General features: G+C 40.2%; 1 non-coding gene across 1 annotated transcript; it reads right to left on the bottom strand.

Annotated features, from left to right (window-relative positions):
• Positions 1-4744: 4744 nt before the first annotated feature.
• LOC130971630 (small nucleolar RNA R71) lies at positions 4745-4848 on the bottom strand. Its single transcript, XR_009082842.1, has one exon. It is a non-coding gene; the product is annotated as a small nucleolar RNA R71 (small nucleolar RNA).
• Between the last annotated feature and the right edge of the window lie 6615 nt (positions 4849-11463).

Genomic DNA, 11463 nt, shown 5'->3' with positions numbered 1-11463 from the left:
GATCATGACGTTTTTCTGGCGTTTTACTCCAGACAGCAGCATGAACTTGGCGTTTAACGCCAAGTTACGTCGTCATTCTTCGAATAAAGCATGGACTATTATATATTGCTGGAAAGCCCTGGATGTCTACTTTCCAACGCCGTTGAGAGCGCGCCATTTGGAGTTCTGTAGCTCCAGAAAATCCATTTCGAGTGCAGGGAGGTCAGAATCCAACAGCATCAGCAGTCCTTTTGTCAGCCTTTTTCAGAGTTTTGCTCAAATCCCTCAATTTCAGTCAGAATTTACCTGAAATCACAGAAAAACACACAAACTCATAGTAAAGTCCAGAAATGTGAATTTAACATAAAAACTAAGGAAAACATCCCTAAAAGTAGCTTAAACTTATTAAAAACTATGTAAAAACTATGCCAAAAAGCGTATAAATTATCCGCTCATCAAAAAACCTGCATGGCCAAGGAACGAACAGACTTCCCTCACAGAGGAGGGGTAAGGTAAACTGGAAATAACATTCACCTTTCTGGGTCTACAGAAATACCAGTATTAGATACAACATGTCCTAATACAATCCCTTGTTTAACCATAAAATGGCATTTTTCAAAATTTAATACAAGGTTTGTATTGACACATCTATCTAATACTCTAGATAATCCATCTAAGCAAAGGCTAAAAGAATCACCATAAACGCTAAAATCAGCCATAAAAACTTCCATACAATCCTCAATGAGATCAGAAAAAAGACTCATCATGCACCTCTGAAAAGTAGCTGGTGCATTGCACAAGCCAAAGGGCATTCTCTTGTAAGCATAAGTCCCAAAAAGACATGTAAAAGTAGTCTTTTCCTGATCCTCAGGAGCTATATGAATCTAGAAATAACCTGTGTAACCATCTAAAAAGCAATAATGTGATTTACTTGATAGGCGATCCAGCATTTGATCAATGAATGGAAGAGGGTAGTGATCCTTGCGAGTAGCTTGGTTGAGATGCCTGTAATCAATGCAGACTCTCCAAGCGTTCTGTACTCTGGTCGCTATGAGCTCTCCATGCTCGTTCTTCACTGTAGTGACTCCAGACTTCTTGGGCACCACTTGTATTGGGCTAACCCATTCACTGTCTGAAATGGGATAAATGATACCTGCTTCCAATAGTCTGGTCACTTCCTTTTTGACAACTTCCAAAATAGTGGGATTCAGTCTTCTCTGGGGTTGGTGGACAGGTCTTGCTCCTTCCTCTAAAAATATTCTGTGCTCACATACTTGAGGGTGGATGCCTACGATGTCTGCCAAACTCCACCCAATTGCTTTCTTGTGCTTCCTTAGCACATTAAGTAGCTGCTCTTCCTGTTCAGGAGTGAGATCCTGTGCAACGATAACTGGAAACTTCTGCCCTTCTTCAAGATAAGCGTATTTGAGATGTGGAGGGAGAGGTTTCAACTCAATCTTCTGGTCATGGGCAGGCTTTGGATTGTCTGGAGCTTGTGAAAGTTCAGAAATGTCCTTATTGTTAGTTAATAGAGCCCTCACACTTGGACTTTGTTCTGCGTACTTTTCTTCCAACTCTTCCTGGTGAATTTCAGCTACAGCTTCATCTATGACATCACACTGGAAGATGGAATGATCTTCTGGAGGGTTGTTTGTGACTCCATTCAAATTGAAGATTACTATTTGGCCATCTACTTCAAAAGAATATGTTCCTGAAAAAGCATCTAACTTGAATCTTGATGTCTTCAGGAATGGTCTGCCAAGTAGGATTGATGATGGCTTATCCGAGTCATTATTGGGCATCTCCAAGATATAGAAATCAGTGGGAAATGTGAGCCCTTTAATGTTTACTAAAACATCTTCAGCAACTCCGGCTACTGTAATAATGCTTTTATCTGCCAACACAAAATGAGCTGCCGACCTTTTTAAGGGAGGGAGCCTTAAAACATCATATACAGATAAAGGCATAATACTAACACATGCTCCCAAATCACACATGCAATCATAAATTACTACACCACCAATAGTGTAACTAACTATACAAGGACCTGGGTCACTGCATTTTTCAAGTAAACTTCCCATTAAAGCAGATATGGAACTTCCTAAAGGAATAGTTTCTAATTCATTAATTTTGTCCTTATGTATACATAGATCTTTTAGAAACTTTGCATATTTAGGTACCTGTTGAATGACATCAAAAAAGGGAGCAGTTACCTCAACCTTTTTGAAGATTTCTACCATCTTGGGGTCAGGTTCCAACTGCTTCCTGGGCTTCCTTGCAAGTTGTGGAAATGGAATGGGAGTGGTGTTTTCTGCAGTGTCTACGCCTTTTGGTGCTCTCTCCTGTGATTGAGCTTCTTCTCTCTCAGCTATGTCCTGTATGTCCTCTTCCTCTTCAACATCTTCTAATTCCACAACCTTTTCAGCTGAGGCGTGTTCTGGTGGGCTTGGCTCCTCCTGACTTCTCTCCTGCAGTGTGGTTCCAGACCTTAGGGTGATGACATTAATACCACCCTTTGGGTTGGGTAATGGTTGAGAGGGGAGTCCACCAGAGCTTGAGGACTGGTTACTGGAATTTTACATTGAACCCATTTGTGAGACAAGAGTTTGTAAAGTAGAAGCGAAAGTATTCAGAGTTGCTTTAATATTTTCTTCCATAGCCTGATGTCTCTGATCAATGGCTTGTAGTAAGTCAGCATTAGGGGGTGAAGAGATGCTAGTGGTCTGAGAGGTTTGCTGAGGGGCTTGAGGTTGTCTTAAATGAGGTGCTCTGTAAGGTTGATTCTGCTGCCTGTTGTAGTTGTTATTCCACCTCTGATTTCCATTATTATCTCTGCATCCTCTGTTAGAATTGTCCCTCCAACCCAGGTTAGAATTGTCTCTCCAGCCTTGGTTGGAATTATCCTGCCATCCTTGGTTATAATTGCCACCTTGATTGTACCCTTGATTGGGGCGGTCATAAAAGTTGTGAGTGGCTGCTACAGTATTGTCTCCTGGTTGGAGCTGCGGACATCATCGGTATAGTGACTATAATCTGCACAGATGCCGCACATTCTTTGTGGGACTAACTGCTGGGTGTGCTGTGATGGAGAAGGCTGAACTTGCTGAGATTGTTGTTGATTCAGTTGCATCTGCTTCAGCAAGTTAGTAATTTTACATAGATTCTGGGCTATAGCGGTAGTCTCTGTATTAGTGGATACCTCTGCAACAGCTCTTGACCGACCTTGTCTCTGCCTATGATTCCTAGTAGAATCAGCTAAGTCTCTGATCAATTGCCATGCTTCGTCCATAGTCTTGTACTTTTTCATAGAACCATTGCAAGCACCTTCCAGTGTGGTCCTATCTTGAAGTTTCAGACCCTGTGTAAAGTAACCGAGTAAGACTATCTTGTCAATCATATGATGGGGACATGCATTTCGAAGTGTATTGAAGCGTTCCAAGTATTCATAGAGGGTCTCAGATTCATCCTGAACGATCATAGACATGTCATTCCTTAGCTTATCAGCAATTTCAGCTGGAAAAAATTTATCCAGAAATTCGCTCTTAAGTGTATCCCAGTTGGAAATAGTTTCTCTGGACTGAGTGTAGTACCACTCTCTTGCCTTTCCTTCCAGAGAAAATGGGAAGGCTTTTAGTAGAATAGAGATTTCACCAACTCCATCACGCTTAACAGTAGAGCAAGCGGTCTGAAAATCCCTGTGATGCTTGATAGGCTCTTGAGCAGGTAAGCCATAAAATTTGGGCATCAAGTTGAGTAGTGAGGATTTTATTTCAAAATCTACAGCTATTGTTGGGTGGTGCGCCTGGAATGGTTGGAGCGTAAAATCAGTGGCTCCTTCCTCCTGGATGGTGACTCTTCTGGGTGCTGCCATGTCACCTGCACGTAAATGAACTGGATCAGTAGAAAGGGGGGTTGTTTCTTCCTTAAATGACGGTTCAGGTTCATCCTCAAAGAGGAGTCGCCTACGCCTAGCTCGCCTTATATGCGAAAGAGTTCTTTCAATTTCAGGATCAAATGCTGGCAAGCTTGGATCAGGAAGCGAACGCGTCATTTAACGAAAGAAACATGCAGTTCATAGTGATAGAATGAAAAGAAAAAAAATTGCAATAGAAATAAATACCAATCAATAAATTAACTCACTGTTGCAACTCCCCGGCAACGGCGCCAAAAATTGATGATGCGGACTTTGGTGAATTAAAAATTATGAAAATGTGTACGTTGCAAGTATAGTTATTAACTCACTGGAAGTCCACTTATCAATTTAGAAATATGTCACAGAAATTTAAATTTTAAATACTGGGAGTATGAATCCCAGGTCGTCTCCCAACGAGTTGCAGAAATTTTTAAAAAGGAAGCAGACAAAATAGGCATGGCTGAACCCAACAACAACAATGCAAAGAAGGTGCTTGGTGACTTTACTGCACCAACTCCTGACTTCTATGGGAGAAGCATCTCTATTCCTGCCATTGGAGCAAGCAACTTTGAGCTTAAGTCTCAATTAGTTTCTCTGATGCAACAGAATTGCAAGTTTCATGGACTTTCATTGGAAGATCCTCATCAGTTCTTGGCTGAATTTTTGCAAATCTGTGACACTGTTAAGACCAATGGAGTTGATCCCGAGGTCTACAGACTTATGCTTTTCCCTTTTCCTGTAAGAGACAGAGCTAGTATATGGTTGAACTCACAACCTAGAGACAGCATGAACTCTTGGAAAAAGCTTGTCAATGCCTTCTTAGCTAAATTCTTTCCACCTCAAAAGATGAGTAAGTTTAGAGTGGAAGTTCAAACCTTCAAATAGAAGGAAGGTGAATCCCTCTATGAAGCTTGGGAAAGATACAAGTAATTGATCAGAAGGTGTCCTTCTGACATGCTTTCAGAATGGAGCATCATAGGTATCTGATGATGCGGACTTTGGTGAATTAAAAATTATGAAAATGTGTACGTTACAAGTATAGTTCTTAACTCACCGGAAATCCACTTATCAATTTAGAAATATGTCACAGAAATTTAAATTTTAAATACTGGGAGTATGAATCCCAGGTCGTCTCCCAACGAGTTGCAGAAAGGTGTGCTATTTTATTAATCAGATGTTTTCAAAAAGGTTTGAGTTGAATGACAGGAAATTAAATTGATGAATTTGAACAATGTAAATAAAAGCCTTGACTGGGAGTTGATTAGTTGGAGTCCCTATTATAGTTGGAATGCTCTCAAGATTAATTGATAATTAAAAGTTATTCTGTTTGGTTATCCTTTACTAGGCAAAGGAAAGTCAAACAAGTTGAAATGCTACGTCTGTTCACAAGTTGCAACCCACTTAATTAAAAGGGATTGATGTTAGTGACTAGAAGGCAATCCAACAGTAAACCCAATTACAATCTTTCTCTTAAGCCTTCCAACTCAATTGGTTCTTTTCAATCAACTCCCCATCAAGTTAGGGAACTACTCGCTCATTGTAAATAATAAATCCATAACATATGAAAGGGAATCAAAAGAAGACATGATTATTGGAAAGAAAAATGGATTAAAATGAAAGAAATAATTCTTGTATTAAATAATCATAAAAGTATTCCAATGACAAAATTGAATAGGGCATGGAACATGGAAGAAATAAACCAAGTTAAGAGAACGAACTAGAATGACGAAGTCTTAATGAGGAAATAACTCTTCTCAATATCCCAATGCCAAAGTAGTAGAAAAATAATATCCTAAAAGTATCAATTGTGTAGAGAGAAAACCTAGAGGAGGAGTGAAACTAGATCTGAAAAACTTAAAACTGTGTAGAATGAATGTGTTTTTTTCGTTTCTGCATGTTCTCTGGCCCTAGTCTGCTGTTCTGGACCGAGAACTGGGTCAAAACAGGGCCCGAAATTGCCCCTAGCAAAATCTGCAGATTATGCAGATCGCGCATGTCACGCGGTCGCGTCATCCATGCGGACGCGTCATTCGCATTTTTCCGTGCCACGCGTTCGCGTCGTCCACGCCTCCGCGTCACTTGTGCTTTTCCTTTCCGTGCGGTCGCGTGAGCCATGCGGCTGCGTCACTGTGATTTCTCCTCTTCCGCGCGAACGCGTGAGCCATGCGGCCGCGTCACTTCTCGCTGGTTGTCTCCTCAATTTCTTGTGTTCCTTCCATTTTTGCTAGCTTCCCTTCCAATCTCCAACTCATCCATGCCCTATAAAGCCTGAAACACTTAACACACAGATCACGGCATCGAATGGGATAAAGGAGAACTAAAATGTATAATAAGAAAGTCTTTAGGAAGCAGTTTTCAATCATGTAATAAATCCAGGAAGGAAATATAAATGCATGCTAAATTAATGAATAAGTGGGTAAGGATCATGATAAAACCACATAATTATACACAATATAAACCATAAAATAGTGGTTTATCAGTATCTTCTATGATGGTCTGTCTGAGTTATCCAAGATGTTATTGGACCATTCTGCAGGCGGATCTATTTATCTGAAGAAAATGCCTACAGAAGCCTAGGAACTCATTGAAATGATTGCAAATAACTAGTTCATGTACACTTCAGAAAGAAATCCTGTGAACAATGGGATAACTCAGAAGAAAGGAGTTATTGAGATTGATACTCTAAATGCCATATTGGCTCAGAACAAAATATTGACTCAGCAAGTCAATATAATTTCTCAGAATCTGATTAGATTGCAAGCCACATCTGGTAGTGCTAAAGAAGTTTCCTGATGAGCGGATAATTTATACGCTTTTTGGCATTGTTTTTAGTATGTTTTTAGTATATTTTTGTTAGTTTTTATTACATTTTTATTATAATTTAGTTAAAATTTACTTTTCTGGGCTTTACTATGAGTTTGTGTGTTTTTCTGTGATTTCAGGTATTTTCTGGCTGAAATTGAGGGACCTGAGCAAAAATCTGATTCAGAGGATGAAAAGGACTGCAGATGCTGTTGGATTCTGACCTTCCTGCACTCGAAATGGATTTTCTAGAGCTACAGAAGCCTAATTGGCGCGCTCTCAAATGCGTTGGAAATTAGACATCCTGGGCTTTCCAGCAATGTATAATAGTCCATACTTTGCTTGAGATTTGATGGCCCAAACCTGCGTTGCAAATCAGCTTTAGAATTCCCGGCGTTTAACGCCGGAACTGGCACAAAAATTGGAGTTAAACGCCCAAATTGGCATAAAAGCTGGCGTTTAACTCCAGAAAAAGTCTCTACACATGAAAGCTTCAATGCTCAGCCCAAGCACACACCAAGTGGACCCCGGAAGTGGATTTTTACGTCATTTACTCATTTCTGTATACCCTAGGTTACTAGTTCACTATTAATAGGACCTTTTGATATTGTATCTCTACCTCATGAAACTTTACACGTTTATTACTGTATCTTCTACGGCATGAGTCTCTAAACCCCATGGTTGGGGGTGAGGGGCTCTGCTGTGTCTTGATGGATTAATGCAATTACTACTGTTTTTCATTCAATCATGCTTGCTTCTATTCTAAGATATCACTTGTTGCTAAACCTGATGAATGTGATGATCCGTGACACTCATCATCATTCTCACTCATGAACGTGTGCCTGACAACCACCTCCGTTCTACCTTAGATTGAGTAGATATCTCTTGGATTCCTTAATCAGAATCTTCGTGGTATAAGCTAGAATTGATGGCGGCATTCAAGAGAATCTGGAAGGTCTAAACCTTGTCTGTGGTATTTTGAGTAGGATTCAATGATTGAATGACTGTGACGAGCTTCAAACTCCTGAGGCTGGGCGTTAGTGACAGACGCAAAAGAATCACTGGATTCTATTCCGACCTGATTGAGAACCGACAGATGAATAGCCGTGCTGTGACAGAGTGCGTTGAACATTTTCATTGAGAGGATGGGAGGTAGCCATTGACAATGGTGAAACCCTACATACAGCTTGCCATGGAAGGAGTCTTGCGTGCTTGAAGAAGAAGACAGTAGGAAAGCAGAGATTCAGAAGATAGAGCATCTCCAAAACCTCAACCTGTCCTCCATTACTGCAAAACAAGTAATTATTACATGTTCTTCCACTTTTCACAATTAAACCTGAGAATTATTGATATCCTGACTAAGAGTTACAAGATAACCATAGCTTGCTTCAAGCCGACAATCTCCGTGGGATCGACCCTTACTCACGTAAGGTATTACTTGGACGACCCAGTGCACTTGCTGGTTAGTTGTGCGGGATTGCAAAAGTGTGATTGCAATTTCGTGCACCAAGTTTTTGGCGCCGTTGCCGGGGATTGTTCGAGTTTGGACAACTGACGGTTTATCTTGTTGCTTAGATTAGGACTGTTTTATTTTTGTTGGTTTAGAGTCTTTTATTTGAATCTAGTTTCATATTTTAAGTTTGGTGTCAATTGCATGCCTTTGTTTTCTTTTAAATTTTTGAATTTGCATGTCCTTAGCTCTTTCTTGATTTTTAAAAATTCTAAGTTTGGTGTCCTCTTTGTGTTTTCCTTTAAAATTTTCGAAAATTTGTGTTTGATTTTGTAAAAATTTTAAGTTTGGTGTCATTTTGTTGTTTTTCTCTTTTCTCATTTAAAAAAAATCAAATCTTTTTCAAAATAATTTTCAATCATATCTTTTCAATTGCTAATTCCAAAATCTTTTAATTAACTAATTGATTTAGTTTTCAATTTGCTTTGATATTATTTTCTTTTAGTTTTCGAAAATTTATTTTATCTTCCAATTGTTTTATTTTATTTTTTTCGGTCAATTTTGAAAAAAAAATTTCTACTTTACTTGTGAATCCATATCATATTCCCTTTCTCCATCATGGACCTAAGTGGAATTGAGCAGTCCAGAAGGACTCTGGGGTCATATGCTAACCCCATTACAGCTGCATATGGGAGTAGCATCTGTATACCTCCCATTAAAGTAAGCAGCTTTGAGCTAAATCCTCAACTCATTATCATGGTGCAGCAAAATTGCCAGTATTCCGGTCTTCCATAGGAAGAACCTACTGAGTTTCTGGCACAATTCTTATAAATTGCTGACACAGTACGTGATAAAGAGGTGGATCAAGATGTCTACAGACTATTACTGTTTCCATTTGCTATAAAAGATCAAGCTAAGAGGTGGTTGAATAACCAACCTACAGCAAGCATAAAGACATGGAAACAGTTATCAGACAAATTCCTGAATCAATTTTACCCTCCAAAAAGGATGACACAGCTGAGGCTGGACATCCAAGGCTTTAAACAAGAAAGATAATGAATCCCTTTATAATGCCTGGGAGAGGTATAGAGGTATGCTAAGAAAATGCCCCTCTGAAATATTTTCAGAGTCGGTACAGTTAGACATCTTCTACTATGGGCTTACAGAAAAAGCTCAGATGTCTCTAGACCACTCAGCTGGTGGATCTATACATATGAGGAAGACGATTGAGGAGGCTCAAGAGCTTATAGATACTGTTGCTAGAAATCAATATTTGTACTCTAGCAATGAGTCCTCTACTAAAAAAGAAGTTATGGCAGTAGCCACTGATCCTAATCCTCAAGAACAAATGGTTGAACTTAATCAGCAATTACACCTGATGACAAAACAGTTAGCAGAGTTTAAAGAGATGCTCCAAGAAACTAAAATAGCTAACAAGAACATAGAATCACAGTTGAATTAGGCAAAACAGCAGTTATCTAAATAGATAACAGAAGAATGCCAAGTAGTTCAACTGAGGAGTGGGAAGACATTGAATAACACTGCTCAAAGTAGCAAAAAGCCAATAAAGGAACAATTGACAGAGGATAACCAAACCACTGTCCAAAATCCCTCTGAGGACAGTAAGAGCCCAGAGAGGAATACTCCTGGCGTCCAAACGCCAGAAAGGGGGGAAAAGCTGGCGTTAAACGTCCATTCCCTGCCCAATTCTGGCGTTCAAATGCCAGAAAAGGGGGAAAAGTTGGCGTTAAACGCCCATTCTTCACCCAATCCTGGCATTCAAACGCCAATGGGGAATCAGACACCTGAGAGTGCTGGTAGTAACCCCTCTAAAAAGGCTTCTCCAACCACCTCTGTAAGGAATAAACCTGCAGCAACTAAGGTTGAAGAATATAAAGCCAAGATGCCTTATCCTCAGAAACTCCGCCAAGCGGAACAGGATAAGCAATTTGCCCGCTTTGCAGACTATCTAAGGACTCTTGAAATAAAGATTCCGTTTGCAGAGGCACTTGAGCAAATACCTTCTTATGCTAAGTTCATGAAAGAGATCTTAAGTCATAAGAAGGATTGGAGAGAAACTAAAAAAGTGTTTCTCACTGAAGAATGCAGTGCAGTCATTCTGAAAAGCTTACCAGAAAAGCTTCAAGATCCAGGAAGCTTTATGATACCATACACATTAGAAGGTGCTTGCACCAAGACAGCCCTGTGTGACCTTGGAGCAAGTATCAATCTAATACCTGCATCCACTATCAGAAAGCTTGGGTTGACTGAAGAAGTCAAACCAACCCGGATATGCTTCCAACTTGCTGATGGCTCCATTAAATACCCATCAGGCATAATTGAGGACATGATTGTCAAGGTTGGGCCATTTGCCTTTCCCACTGACTTTGTAGTGCTGGAAATGGAGGAGCACAAGAGTGCAACTCTCATTCTAGGAAGACCTTTCCTAGCAACTGGATGAACCCTCATTGACGTCCAAAAAGGGGAATTAACCCTGAGAGTCAATGAGGATGAGTTCAAGTTGAATGTTGTCAAAGCTATGCAGCATCCAGACACATCAAATGACTGCATGAGCGCTGATATTATTGACTCTTTGGTGGAGGAGGTCAATATGACTGAAAGTCTCGAATCAGAGCTAGAGGACATCTTTAAAGATGTTCAGCCTGATCTGGAGGAACTAAAGGAAATAAAAGAAATTTTGAAAATTCCTCAAGAAGAAGATAAGCCTCCTAAACCCGAGCTCAAGCCATTACCACCATCCCTGAAATATGCATTTCTGGGAGAAGGTGACACTTTTCCAGTGATCATAAGCTCTGCTTTAAATCCACAGGAAGAGGAAGCACTAATTCAAGTGCTAAGGACACACAAGACAGCTCTTGGGTGGTCCATAAGTGATCTTAAGGGCATTAGCCCAGCAAGATGCATGCACAAGATCCTATTGGAGGATGATGCTAAGCCAGTGGTTCAACCACAAAGGCGGCTAAATCCAGCCATGAAGGAGGTGGTGCAGAAAGAGGTCACTAAGTTACTAGAGGCTGGGATTATTTATCCTATTTCTGATAGCCCCTGGGTGAGCCCTGTCCACGTTGTCCCCAAGAAAGAAGGCATAATAGTGGTTCATAATAAAAAGAATAAACTGGTTCCTACAAGAACAGTTACAGGGTGGCGTATGTGTATTGACTACAGAAGGCTCAACACAGCCACCAGGAAGGATCATTTTCCTTTACCATTCATAGACCAGATGCTAGAGAGACTGGCAGGTCATGAATATTACTGCTTTTTGGATGGCTATTCAAGTTACAACCAAATTGCAGTAGAT

Source organism: Arachis stenosperma, chromosome 3 (genome assembly GCF_014773155.1).
Source record: "Arachis stenosperma cultivar V10309 chromosome 3, arast.V10309.gnm1.PFL2, whole genome shotgun sequence".
NCBI lineage: Eukaryota > Viridiplantae > Streptophyta > Magnoliopsida > Fabales > Fabaceae > Arachis > Arachis stenosperma.
The sequence above is the reverse complement of the archived record's forward strand: the minus strand, read 5'-3'. Positions and strand labels throughout refer to the sequence as shown.